Here is a 13,568-nt window from a genome sequence, read left to right as displayed (position 1 = left end):
AAGCAACCCACTGGCACAAGAACAGCAGGGCTTAGCCTGAGCACAAATCCCACAGGACTGCACAAAAGCATGCACATCCCGCGACAGAGATGGCCACCAAAAGGATCTAGCCACTAACTCTCTGGTACCAAAGATTCCAGGATGACCAGCCAACACCGAACAATGAACCTCAGAGATAACTTTATTTGTCCATCTATCAGGGACAAACAGTTTCTCCGCTGGGCAACGATCAGGTTTATTAGCCTGAAACTTTTGCAGCACCCGCCGCAAATCAGGGGAGATGGCAGACACAATTACTCTCTCTTTGAGAATACCCGCCGGCTCAGATAAACCCGGAGAGTCGGGCACAAAACTCCTAGACAGGGCATCCGCCTTCACATTTTTAGAGCCCGGAAGGTACGAAACCACAAAGTCAAAACGGGCAAAAAACAGCGACCAACGAGCCTGTCTAGGATTCAACCGCTTGGCAGACTCGAGATAAGTCAAGTTCTTATGATCAGTCAAGACCACCACGCGATGCTTAGCTCCTTCAAGCCAATGACGCCACTCCTCGAATGCCCACTTCATGGCCAGCAACTCTCGATTGCCAACATCATAATTTCGCTCAGCAGGCGAAAACTTCCTGGAAAAGAAGGCGCATGGTTTCATCACCGAGCAATCAGAACTTCTCTGCGACAAAACAGCCCCTGCTCCAATCTCAGAAGCATCAACCTCGACCTGGAATGGAAGCGAAACATCTGGTTGACACAACACAGGGGCAGAAGAAAAACGACGCTTCAACTCTTGAAAAGCTTCCACAGCAGCAGAAGACCAATTGACCACATCAGCACCTTTCTTGGTCAAATCGGTCAATGGTTTAGCAATACTAGAAAAATTGCAGATGAAGCGACGATAAAAATTAGCAAAGCCCAGGAACTTTTGCAGACTTTTCAGAGATGTCGGCTGAGTCCAATCATGGATGGCCTGAACTTTAACAGGGTCCATCTCGATAGTAGAAGGGGAAAAAATGAACCCCAAAAATGAAACCTTCTGAACACCAAAGAGACACTTTGATCCCTTCACAAACAAAGAATTAGCACGCAGGACCTGAAACACCGTTCTGACCTGCTTCACATGTGACTCCCAATCATCCGAGAAGATCAAAATATCATCCAAGTATACAATCAGGAATTTATCCAGGTACTCTCGGAAGATGTCATGCATAAAGGACTGAAACACTGATGGAGCATTGGCAAGTCCGAATGGCATCACTAGGTACTCAAAATGGCCCTCGGGCGTATTAAATGCAGTTTTCCATTCATCGCCTCGCTTAATACGCACAAGATTATACGCACCACGAAGATCTATCTTGGTGAACCAACTAGCCCCCTTAATCCGAGCAAACAAATCAGATAACAGCGGCAAGGGGTACTGAAATTTAACCGTGATCTTATTTAGAAGGCGGTAATCTATACAAGGTCTCAGCGAACCATCCTTCTTGGCCACAAAAAAGAACCCCGCTCCTAATGGCGACGATGACGGGCGAATATGCCCCTTCTCCAAGGACTCCTTCACGTAACTCCGCATAGCGGCGTGCTCAGGCACAGATAAATTAAACAGTCGACCTTTTGGGAATTTACTACCAGGAATCAAATCGATAGCACAATCACAATCCCTATGCGGAGGTAGGGTATCGGACTTGGGCTCATCAAATACATCCCGGTAATCAGACAAGATCTCTGGAACCTCAGAAGGGGTGGATGACGAAATAGACAGAAATGGGACATCACCATGTACCCCCTGACAACCCCAGCTAAACACAGACATGGATTTCCAATCTAATACTGGATTATGGACTTGTAGCCATGGCAACCCCAACACGACCACATCATGCAGATTATGCAACACCAGAAAGCGAATAACCTCCTGATGTGCAGGAGCCATGCACATGGTCAGCTGGGTCCAGTACTGAGGCTTATTCTTGGCCAAAGGCATAGCATCAATTCCTTTCAATGTAATAGGACACTGCAAGGGCTCCAAGAAAAACCTACAATGCCTAGCATACTCCAAGTCCATCAAATTCAGGGCAGCGCCTGAATCCACAAATGCCATGACAGAATAAGATGACAAAGAGCAGATCAAGGTAACGGACAAAAGAAATTTTGACTGTACCGTACCAATGGTGGCAGACCTAGCGAACCGCTTTGTGCGCTTAGGACAATCAGAGATAGCATGAGTGGAATTACCACAGTAGAAACACAGCCCATTCTGACGTCTGTGTTCTTGCCGTTCAACTCTGGTCAAAGTCCTATCGCACTGCATAGGCTCAGGTTCATGCTCAGATAATACCGCCAAATGGTGCACAGATTTACGCTCACGCGAGCATCGACCGATCTGAATGGCCAAAGACATAGACTCATTCAGACCAGCAGGCATAGGAAATCCCACCATGACATCCTTAAGGGCTTCAGAGATACCCTTTCTGAAAATAGCTGCGAGCGCACCTTCATTCCATTGAGTGAGTACGGACCACTTTCTAAATTTCTGACAATATACCTCAATCTCATCCTGACCCTGACACAGAGCCAGCAAATTCTTCTCTGCCTGATCCACTGAATTAGGTTCATCGTACAGCAATCCGAGCGCCAGGAAAAACGCATCAATATTACTTAATGCAGGATCTCCTGGCGCAAGAGAAAATGCCCAGTCCTGAGGGTCGCCACGTAAAAAAGAAATAATAATCCTAACTTGTTGAACTGGGTCACCAGAGGAGCGAGGTTTCAAAGCCAGAAATAGTTTACAATTATTTTTGAAACTCAGAAATTTAGTTCTATCTCCAAAAAACAAATCAGGAATAGGAATTCTTGGTTCTAACATAGAATTCTGAACCACAAAGTCTTGAATATTTTGTACTCTTGCCGTGAGCTGATCCACACATGAAGACAGACCTTTAATGTCCATCGCTACACCTGTGTCCTGAACCACCCAAATGTCTAGGGGAAAAAAAAGGCAAAACACAGTGCAGATAAAAAAAATGGTCTCAGAACTTCTTTTTTCCCTCTATTGAGAATCATTAGTACTTTGGGCCTCCAGTACTGTTATGATAAGGTAATTCAGTACCACAATGGACATAGAAGTCAGAGCACATACAGTGACCTGACAATAACCCAAAAACATAGAACGAGCTCTGAGATGTGGGAACTCTGCTGACCGCAATCCCTAATCCTCTCCAACCACACTAGAGGCAGCCGTGGATTGCGCCTAACGCTCCCTATGCAACTCGGCACAGCCTGAGAAACCAGCTAGCCTGAAGATAGAAAATAAGCCTACCTTGCCTCAGAGAAATACCCCAAAGTAAAAGGCAGCCCCCACATATAATGACTGTGAGTTAAGATGAAAAGACAAACGTAGAGATGAAATAGATTTAGCAAAGTGAGGCCCGACTTTCTGAACAGAGCGAGGATAGGAAAGGTAACTTTGCGGTCAACACAAAACCCTACAAACAACCACGCAAAGGGGGCAAAAAGACCCTCCGTACCGACTAACGGCACGGAGGTACACCCTCTGCGTCCCAGAGCTTCCAGCATGCAAGAAAAACCAAATAAGCAAGCTGGACAGAAAAAAACAGCAAACAAAATAACAAAAGCGGAACTTAGCTAAGCAGAGCAGCAGGCCACAGGAATGATCCAGGAGGAAGCAAGTCCTATACTAGAACATTGACTGGAGGCCAGGATCAAAGCACTAGGTGGAGTTAAATAGAGCAGCACCTAACGACTTCCCCACATCACTTGAGGAAGGAAACTCAGAAACCGCAGTACCACTCTCCTCCACCAACAGAAGCTCATAGAGAGAATCAGCCGAAGTACCACTTGTGACCACAGGAGGGAGCTCTGCCACAGAATTCACAACAGGTACAGTTAGGTCCATATATATTTGGACAGAGACAACATTTTTCTAATTTTGGTTATAGACATTACCACATTGAATTTTAAACAAAACAATTCAGATGCAGTTGAAGTTCAGACTTTCAGCTTTCATTTGAGGGTATCCACATTAAAATTGGATGAAGGGTTTAGGAGTTTCAGCTCCTTAACATGTGCAACCCTGTTGGTAAAGGGACCAAAAGTAATTGGACAGATTAAATAATTTTAAATAAAATGTTCATTTCTAGTACTTGGTTGAAAACCCGTTGTTAGCAATGACTGCCTGAAGTCTTGAACTTATGGACATCACCAGACGCTGTGTTTCCTCCTTTTTGATGCTCTGCCAGGCCTTCACTGCGGTGGTTTTCAGATGCTGTTTGTATGTGTGCCTTTCTGTCTGAAGTTTAGTCTTTAACAAGTGAAATGCATGCTCAATTGGGTTGAGATAAGGTGATTGACTTGGCTATTCAAGAATATTCCACTTCTTTGCTTTAATAAACTACTGGGTTGCTTTGGCTTTATGTTTTGGCTCATTGTCCATCTGTAGTATGAAACGACGACCAATCAGTTTGGCTGAATTTGGCTGGATCTGAGCACACAGTATGGCTCTGAATACCTCAGAATTAATTCGGCTGCTTCTGTCCTGTGTCACATCATCAATAAACACTAGTGACCCAGTGCCACTGGCAGCCATGCATGCCCAAGCCATTACACTGCTTCCGCCGTGTTTTACACATGATGTGGTATGCTTTGGATCATGAGATGTACCACGCCTTCACCATACTTTTCTCTTTCCATCATTCTGGTAGAGGTTGATCTTGGTTTCATCTGTCCAAAGAATGTTCTTCCAGAACTGTGCTGGCTTTTTTAGATGTTTTTTAGCAAAGTCCAGTCTAGCCTTTTTATTCTTGATGCTTATGAGTGGCTTGCACCGTGCAGTGAACCTTCTGTATTTACTTTCATGCAGTCTTCTCTTTATGGTAGATTTGGATATTGACACGCCTACCTCCTGGAGAGTGTTGTTCACTTGGCTGGCTGTAGTGAAGGGGTTTCTCTTCATCATGGAGATTATTCTGCGATCATCCACCACTGTTGTCTTCTGTGGGCGCCCAGGTCTTTTTGCATTGATGAGTTCACCAGTGCTTTCTTTCTTTCTCAGGATGTACCAAACTGTAGATTTTGCCACTCCTAATACTGTAGCAATTTCTCGGATGGGTTTTTTCTGTTTTCGCAGCTTAAGGATGGCTTGTTTCACCTGCATGGAGAGCTCCTTTGACCGCATGTTTACTTCACAGCAAAACCTTCCAAATGCAAGCACCACACCTCAAATGATCTCCAGGCCTTTTATCTGTTTATTTGAGAATGACATAAGGAAGGGATTGCCCACACCTGTCCATGAAATAGCCTTGGAGTCAATTGTCCAATTATTTTTGGTCCCTTTAAAAACAGGGTGGCACATGTTAAGGAGCTGAAACTCCTAAACCTTTCATCTAATTTTAATGTGGATACTCTCAAATGAAAAGTGAAAGTCTGAACTTCAACTGCATCTGAATTGTTTTGTTTAAAATTCATTTTGGTAATTTCTATAACCAAAATTAGAAAAATGTTGTCTCTGTCCAAATATATATGGACCTAACTGTATGTCACTCTCCATAAGGAGAAACGTTACCCCTTAGACCCCAGTACAGAGCCTCTCATCTAGCCAAATCAGTTCTCATGCTTCGCACTGACGAGGGCCAATAGCCCGAAACACCGTGTCTGCGAATTGAGATACTGATTTGGCATTCATCCTTAGTCATATTGCACGACTCGTTAAAGGGTTGATTGTGACTTGTAGGATCGCTACTTCCAACAGGTGGCGCTATAGAGTTTAAGTCCTCTTTTTCTCAGAAGAGGCAATTTGCATGTATATAATTAGAGTATCAGACAGCAAAAAAAAGTGGTCCACCTGCCTACAATGCCCAAACTTGGTACACGCAGATATGAGGGCTGTCACGGAAATACCACACTGGCAAATATGTGGCCTTTTTATATTTTTATTCTAAATAGTGCTGTATATAATTAGAGTAACAGACAGCAAAACGAAAGGTACACCGGCCAATACTGACCAAACTTGGAGCGCGCAGATATATGAGGGCTGTCACGGAAATACCACACTGACAAATATGTGGCCTTTTTATATTTTTTATGCTAAATAGTGCTTTATATAATTAGAGTATCAGATAGCAAAAAAAGTGGTCCACCGGCCTACAATGCTCAAACTTGGAGCATGCAGATATATGAGGGCTGTCACGGAAATACCACACTGGCAAATATGTGGCCTTTGTATATTTTTTAATGCTAAATAGTGCTGTATATAATTAGAGTAACAGACAGCAAAAAAAAGGTACACCGGCCTACCATGACCAAACTTTGAGCACACAGATATATGAGGGCTGTCACAGAAATACCACACTGGCAAATATGTGGCCTTTTTTTTATTTTTTTATGCTAAACAGTGCTGTATATAATTAAAACAGACAGCAAACAAGTGGTCCACCGGCCTGCAATGCCCAAACTTGGAACATGCAGATATATGAGGGCTGTCACGGAAATACCACACTTGCAAATATGTGGCCTTTTTATATTTTTTATGCTTAATAGTGCTGTACATAATTAGAGTATCAGACAGCAAAAAAAGTGGCCCACCGGCCTACAGTGACCAAACTTGGAACATGTAGATATATGAGGGCTGTCACGGAAATACCACACTGGCAAATATGTGGCCTTTTTATATTTGTTATACTAAATAGTGCTGTATAGGGTTGAGCGAAACGGATCGGACAAATTCAAAAATTGCCGACTTTCGGCAAAGTCGGGTTTCATGAAACCCGACCCGATCCTAGTGTGGGATCGGCCATGAGGTCAGCGATCTTCGCGCCAAAGTCGTGTTTCGTATGACGCTTTCAGCACCATTTTTTAGCCAATGAAGGAGGACGCAGAGTGTGGGCAGCGTGATGACATAGGTCTTGGTCCCCACCATCTTAGAGAAGGGCATGACAGTGATTGGCTTGCTTTCTGCAGCATCACAGGGGCTATAAAGGGGCATGCACGCCGACCGCCATTTTACTTCTGCCGATCGTAGCATTCGGAGAGGTTGCCGCAGCTTCATCAGAAGAAGGCATATAGTTAGGGAGGGAAGATTAACCCCCGAAACTGCTTGTGCTGTAGCGATTTCCACTGTCCAACACCACCATTTGTTTGCAGGGACAGTGGAGTTTATATTTTTATGCATCAGCTCTGTAGCTTATTAGGCTGCCTTATAAGGCTCCCTGATAGCTGCATTGCTGCTTGCACGCCGCTGTGCAAACCAACTGCTTTTTTAAAAGCAAAAATCCTGTTGCTCCTTTCTGCACAGCTATCTTGTTTGTTTATCCACACTTTTGTGTGCAGCAGTCCTTTTTATTGCTGCCATACTTTTCCAGATCATTGTAGGGAGATTGAAATTGTACTACAGTCCTTGTATTTTTTCATATATCTTCCAGCCAATTTCTGCCACTTACATTGTGTTGCTTTATACACTGGGCCTGAGTTTTGGTTCAATCTCCCCCCAAAAAAGAGGGAGATTCAAATTCTCACAAAGTGGATATACTTCTGTCCTGTTAAGGTACCGTCACACTTTAGCGATGCTGCAGCGATACCGACAACGATCCGGATCGCTGCAGCGTCGCTGTTTGGTCGCTGGAGAGCTGTCACACAGACAGCTCTCCAGCGACCAACGATCCTGAGGTCCCCGGTAACCAGGGTAAACATCGGGTAACTAAGCACAGGGCCGCGCTTAGTAACCCGATGTTTACCCTGGTTACCATCGTTAAAGTAAAAAAAACAAACGCTACATACTTACCTACCGCTGTCTGTCCTCGGCGCTCTGCTTCTCTGGTCTGGCTGTGAGCACAGCGGCCGGAAAGCAGAGCGGTGACGTCACCGCTCTGCTTTCCGGCTGACCGGCGCTCACAGCCAGACCAGAGAAGCAGAGCGCCGAGGACAGACAGCGGTAAGTAAGTATGTAGTGTTTGTTTTTTTTACTTTAACGATGGTAACCAGGGTAAACATCGGGTTACTAAGCGCGGCCCTGCGCTTAGTTACCCGATATTTACCCTGGTTACCATCGAAGACATCGCTGAATCGGCGTCACACACGCCGATTCAGCGATGTCAGCGGGACCTCAACGATCAAAAAATGGCCCAGGACATTCCGACACGACCAGCGATCTCACAGCAGGGGCCTGATCGCTGGTACGTGTCACACATAGCGAGATCGCTACTGAGATTGCTGTTGCGTCACAAAACTTGTGACTCAGCAGCGATCTCGCTAGCGATCTCGCTATGTGTGACGGGGCCTTTAGTTTGTCGTATATCAGCCAGCCACTTTCAGCCACTTACATTGTGTATTTTTTGCACAGGGCCTGATTTTTTTGTTCAGTCTATCCCCCCCCCCAAAAAAAAAAGGGAGATATAAAATCTCAACACGTTTATATACACCTTCTACCTTGTTTTACAGTACCATATAGCGGTTGTTATTTTGGTTAGGTTTTCCAAAAATGAGGAAGTCAGGTGGAAGAGGCTGTGGGCGTTGGTTGTGAGCTGGTAGTGATGGTGGTGGTGGTGCATCTGGTGGTAGTGGCAAAAGCACAATAGCACCTAAGGCTGGAGGTGTTGAGCCAGCGTCATCGTCTGGCTACACAAGGCCTCGAAGGCTCCCTTTTCTGAAAGTAGGAAAACGGCTTTTAAAGCCGGAGCAGCAGGAAAAAGTTTTGGCTTTCATTGCTGACTCAGCCTCTTGCTCTTTCGCCTCCTCTTCAGAAAGTTCCAAATATAAAAGCAGCGAGTCGTCAGTGGATGCTCCCGGTCAGGAACAAGACATTTCCTTGTGTCTTTCACCCAAACCAAAAGTGAAGGATGCATCAGGCGGCACTACAGGTTACTCCATGGAGCTCTTTACACATAACGTGCCTGCGTTAGAACGGGAAATTGTTAACTGCCCATTACAAGATGAATCTGATATGGAGGGCACTGACGCACAGCCACAGCTAGATTATAATGCTGTTCCATTGACTCAGATCACTACATTGCCGTCGCAGTGTACTGAGCCAGAATCTGACCGTGATGAGACTATGGTGCCCCATCCCGAACGCTATAGCACCTTACACGGTGACACAGAGGATGGTGCATATGACATTGAAGAGGAGGTGATAGATGACCCAGTTGTTGACCCAGATTGGCAGCCATTGGGGGAAGAGGGTGCCACTGCCAGTAGCTCTGAAGCAGAGGAGGATGATCCGCAGCAGCCATCTACATCACAACAGCTGTCATCTGGCAGACCCGTATCAGGCCAAAAACGTTTGTCAAAAACAAAAACAGTTTTAGGACAGCGTGGCCATCCGGTGAAAGTAGCACAGCGTGCAATGCCTGAAAAGGTTCTCCATAGTAGGAAGAGTGCAGTGTGGCAATTTTTTAACCAAGATCCGAATGATCAGTCAAAAGTTATCTGTAAGAAATGCTCAAAGTCCTTTAGCAGAGGGAAGAATCTTCAAAATTTAAATACAACGTGCATGCTTAGACATTTAACCAGCATGCACTTGCAAGCCTGGACTAACTACCAAACGTCCCATACCGTTGGTGCACCTGCTCAGAATGAAGGTAGTCAGCAATGCTACATGGCTTCCCTCACTGTAAGCCCACCGGTTAGGACACCACCAGCAGCAAATGTGGAGGTATCGTCGCAAGGCCAAAGCAGTCAGGGAATCACAAGGTTATTGGTAGGAATCACTGTATGTAGGCCAACATCGAGAATACCATCATCAACCCTCTCTCAATCCGCCATGTCCACCACCACCACTGCTAGTTCCACCATATGCACCTCTCCAGTCCAGCTCACCTTACAAGAGACTCTCGTTAGGAAAAGAAAGTACTCATCCTCTCATCCATGTACACAGGGTTTGAACACCCACATTGCTAGACTTATCTCGTTAGAGATGATGCCCTATCGGTTGGTTGAAAGCGAAGCTTTCAAAGCCCTGATGGCCTACGCAGTACCACACTATGACCTATCCAGCCGACACTTCATTGCGAGAAAAGCCATCCCAGCCCTCCACCAGCATGTTAAAGACCGCATTGTCCATGCACTGAGGCAATCAGTCAGTAGTAAGGTGCACCTCACAACAGATGCATGGATCAGCAGGCATGGCCAGGGATGTTACGTGTCCATCCCAGCACACTGGGTTAATGTGGTGGATGCAGGGTCCACAGGGGACAGCCAGAGTGGGACAGTTCTGCCTAACCCACGGTCTAGGAAACAGTTGGCTGTAGGCGTTCGCCACCCCTCCTCCTCCTCCTCCTCCTCCTCCTCCAGAAGCGAAAGCTCATCCACAGAGCGCAGTCGCACGACCACTCCATCCGCAGCTGCCAGTGTTGCACATGAGGTGTCCCATTATCGAACAGCTAGTGGTAAGCGTTAGCAGGCAGTGTTAGAAATGAAGTGTTTGGGCGACAACAGACACACCGCGGAAGTACTGGCTGAGTACTTGCAGCAACAAACTCAGTCATGGCTGGGCAGTGTACATCTTGAGGCAGGCAAGGTAGTTAGTGATAAAGGAAGGAATTTTATGGCTTCCATAGCCCTTTCAGAACTAAAACACATACCTTGCCTGGCTCACACCTTGAATCTGGTGGTGCAGTGCTTCCTCAAAAATTATCCGGAGTTACCAGCCCTGCTCCTGAAGGTGTGAAGACTTTGCTCGCACATCCGCTGGTCGCCCGTACACTCCAGCCATTTGCTGAACCATCAGTAATCGCTGAATCTTCCCCAGCATCGCCTAATAATCGACGTTGCAACAAGGTAGAACTCCACACTGCACATGGTTCAGAGGCTGTGCGAACAGAGGCGTGCTGTAATTAATTTGTGGGAGGATACACATACACGGGCAGGCAGTTGGATGGCAGACATGGAGTTGTCTGGTGTGCAGTTGTCGAAGCTCCAAGACGTCTGTCAAGTCATTCAGTGTTTTTAGGAATGCACACGGCTGGTAAGTGCAGACCACGCCATCATAAGCATGAGCATCCCACTAAAGCATCATGGACCCGTAAAAGCGCTGTTGCAAGCGCGAAACGGCCATCGTCTCCTCCTGCACGCTCCTCTCACTGCCCCATTCCCCCGAGCCGTGAAGATGTTTGTCTATATTTGAATAAAGGAACTTCTGACTACAGGACCGGTGAGTGCTGCCGCGTTTGTTCTATGATTTACCACTAATGCGTCTGCTGATGCAAAGTTTGACGCACATTAAGGAGCTGGCATCTGCAGCCGAGGAGGAGGGAAGCCTTGATGACAGTCAGCCATTGTCTGCTCAGAGAACTCTCCTGGATGAGGTGGCGGATGAAGAGGAGGAGGAGGAGGAGGATGGGGATGAATATTTATGGGAGGAGGATGCTTCACAGGGGGCAATAGAAACTGGTGGCGTTGCAAGGTCAGGTACAGGGTTTTTGCGGGACACAAGTGATGTTGATTTGCAAGAACGTGCTCCTCAACCCAGCACAAGCAGTGAATTGACACCTGGAACATTAGCCCACATGACTGAGTATGCCTTGCGTATCCTAAAAGGGACCCCTGCATTATCAAAATGATGACCGATGACGAATACTGGTTGGCCTGCCTCCTGGATTCACGATATAAAGGAAAATTACAAAATATCATGCCACATGAGAACCTTGAGCAAATATTGGCTACCAAACAAGCAACTCTTGTAGACCGTTTGGTTCAGGCATTCCCAGCACACAGCGGCGGTGATGGTTCTCACAAGAGTCGTAGGGGACAACATGGCAGAGGTGTTAGAGGTTCACAAATCCAAAGTGGCATTGGACAGAGGGGTTTTATGACCAGGTTGTGGAGTGATTTCGCAATGACCACTGACATGACAGGTAGTGCTGCATCGATTCAAAGTGACAGGAGACAGCATTTGTCCAGTATGGTTACGAACTACTTTTCCTCCCTTATCAATGTTCTCCCTCACAGGTCATTCCCTTTTGATTACAGGGCATCTAAAATAGACACCTGGCCTGAATTGGCAGAATATGCATTACAGGAGCTCGCTTGCCCTGCTTCTAGTGTGCTATCAGAAAGAGTCTCCAGTGCTGCTGGTTCAATACTGTCCGAAAAAAGGACACGTCTGGCTACACAGAATGTTGATGATCTAACCCTCATTAAAATGAACCAATCATGGATTTCAAATTATTTTGCCCCACCTTCTCCTGCTGACACGTAGCTTGCCTGAAAAATGTCTTGCTTTTGGCCTCCTCTTACTGACTTCTCCAATTCCGCCATTTGCAGGTGCTGAATGTCCACCATAGGCCATTTTTATACCTCCCTAAATGGGCTGACTCCCGCAACAGGGCCGTGGTCACCACCTGGTGCAAGCACCCGTGCGAGTGCCGTTTGCCTGGACAGGTGGGTGCGCCCACTCTTGGGCGACAGCACTGGCATAGGGTCCCTCATAGTACAATAAAGTGTTTCTGACGGTGGTGATGCACAACCAACGTCAGACACACCGTCGTAATATGAGGGGCCCTGTGCCAGTACCGCCGCCCACGAGAGATTGTTCCCCCCCAGCTCGAACAGTGCTCTACCACTTGCAATACTTACCTCTCCCTGCTCAACCACAGTGTAGTCTGTGCTGTTAAATACTTCAATGGCACTGCCAATACAAATTTGTTGAAATGATAGATGATAGTTAAAATATACAGGGGCCCTGGCCTCCATTTAGACCAGTTAATGCTTTGCGCCTACTACCACTGTCTGCTACTCAGCAGAGAAGCCCACCCCAGTACCTAGCTATGCCGCCTGTTTAGTCCTGTTACCAATTTTGAACTGCTTTTAGCCTACTCTTGTATTTGGGCCTACTAACCGTGTCTGCGCCACTCATTACAGTTGTCCTCCACTCAACAAAGCTATGCCACCTGTTTAGTCCTGTTACCAATTTTGAACTGCATTTAGCCTACTTTTTTATTGTGGGCCTACAAACTGTGTCTGCACCACTCATTACAGTTGTCCTCCACTGATCAAAGCTGTGCCGCCTGTTTAGTCCTGTTACCAATTTTGAACTGCTTTTAGCCTACTTTTGTATTTGGACCTACTAACTGTGCCTGTGCCACTCATTACAGTTGTCCTCCACTGAACAAAGTTATGCCGCCTGTTTAGTCCTGTTACCAATTTTGAACTGCATTTAGCCTACTTTATTATTTGGGCCTATATCTGTGTTTCCTCCTCATCCTGCCCATTGCCCAGTCACTGCTAGATGAGTCTGCTGGTACATTGACCCAGACCACTACATTCCCCTTGCACTCTACACAGCCAGAATCTGACCCTGCTGAAAGTCAGGTTCCCCTTCCCGCATACTATACCACCTTACACCGGGACAAAGAGGAAGGTGCAGATGAAAGTGCAGGTTCCTTCATCAGGTAGGGGGGCATATTCGTTGGTGACGTCACTGGCACAGGGCCCCTCATAGTACGCAAATGTGTCTCTGGCAGTGGGAGGCGCCACCCGCCGTCAAACACCGCCGTACTATGAGGGGCCCTGTGCCAGTGCCAACGAGTAGGCCCCCCCTGCTTGCTCAGGATCACAGTACTTGCAAAG

Source organism: Ranitomeya imitator, chromosome 3 (assembly GCF_032444005.1).
Source record: "Ranitomeya imitator isolate aRanImi1 chromosome 3, aRanImi1.pri, whole genome shotgun sequence".
NCBI classification, from domain to species: Eukaryota; Metazoa; Chordata; class Amphibia; order Anura; family Dendrobatidae; genus Ranitomeya; species Ranitomeya imitator.
The sequence above is the reverse complement of the archived record's forward strand: the minus strand, read 5'-3'. Positions refer to the sequence as shown.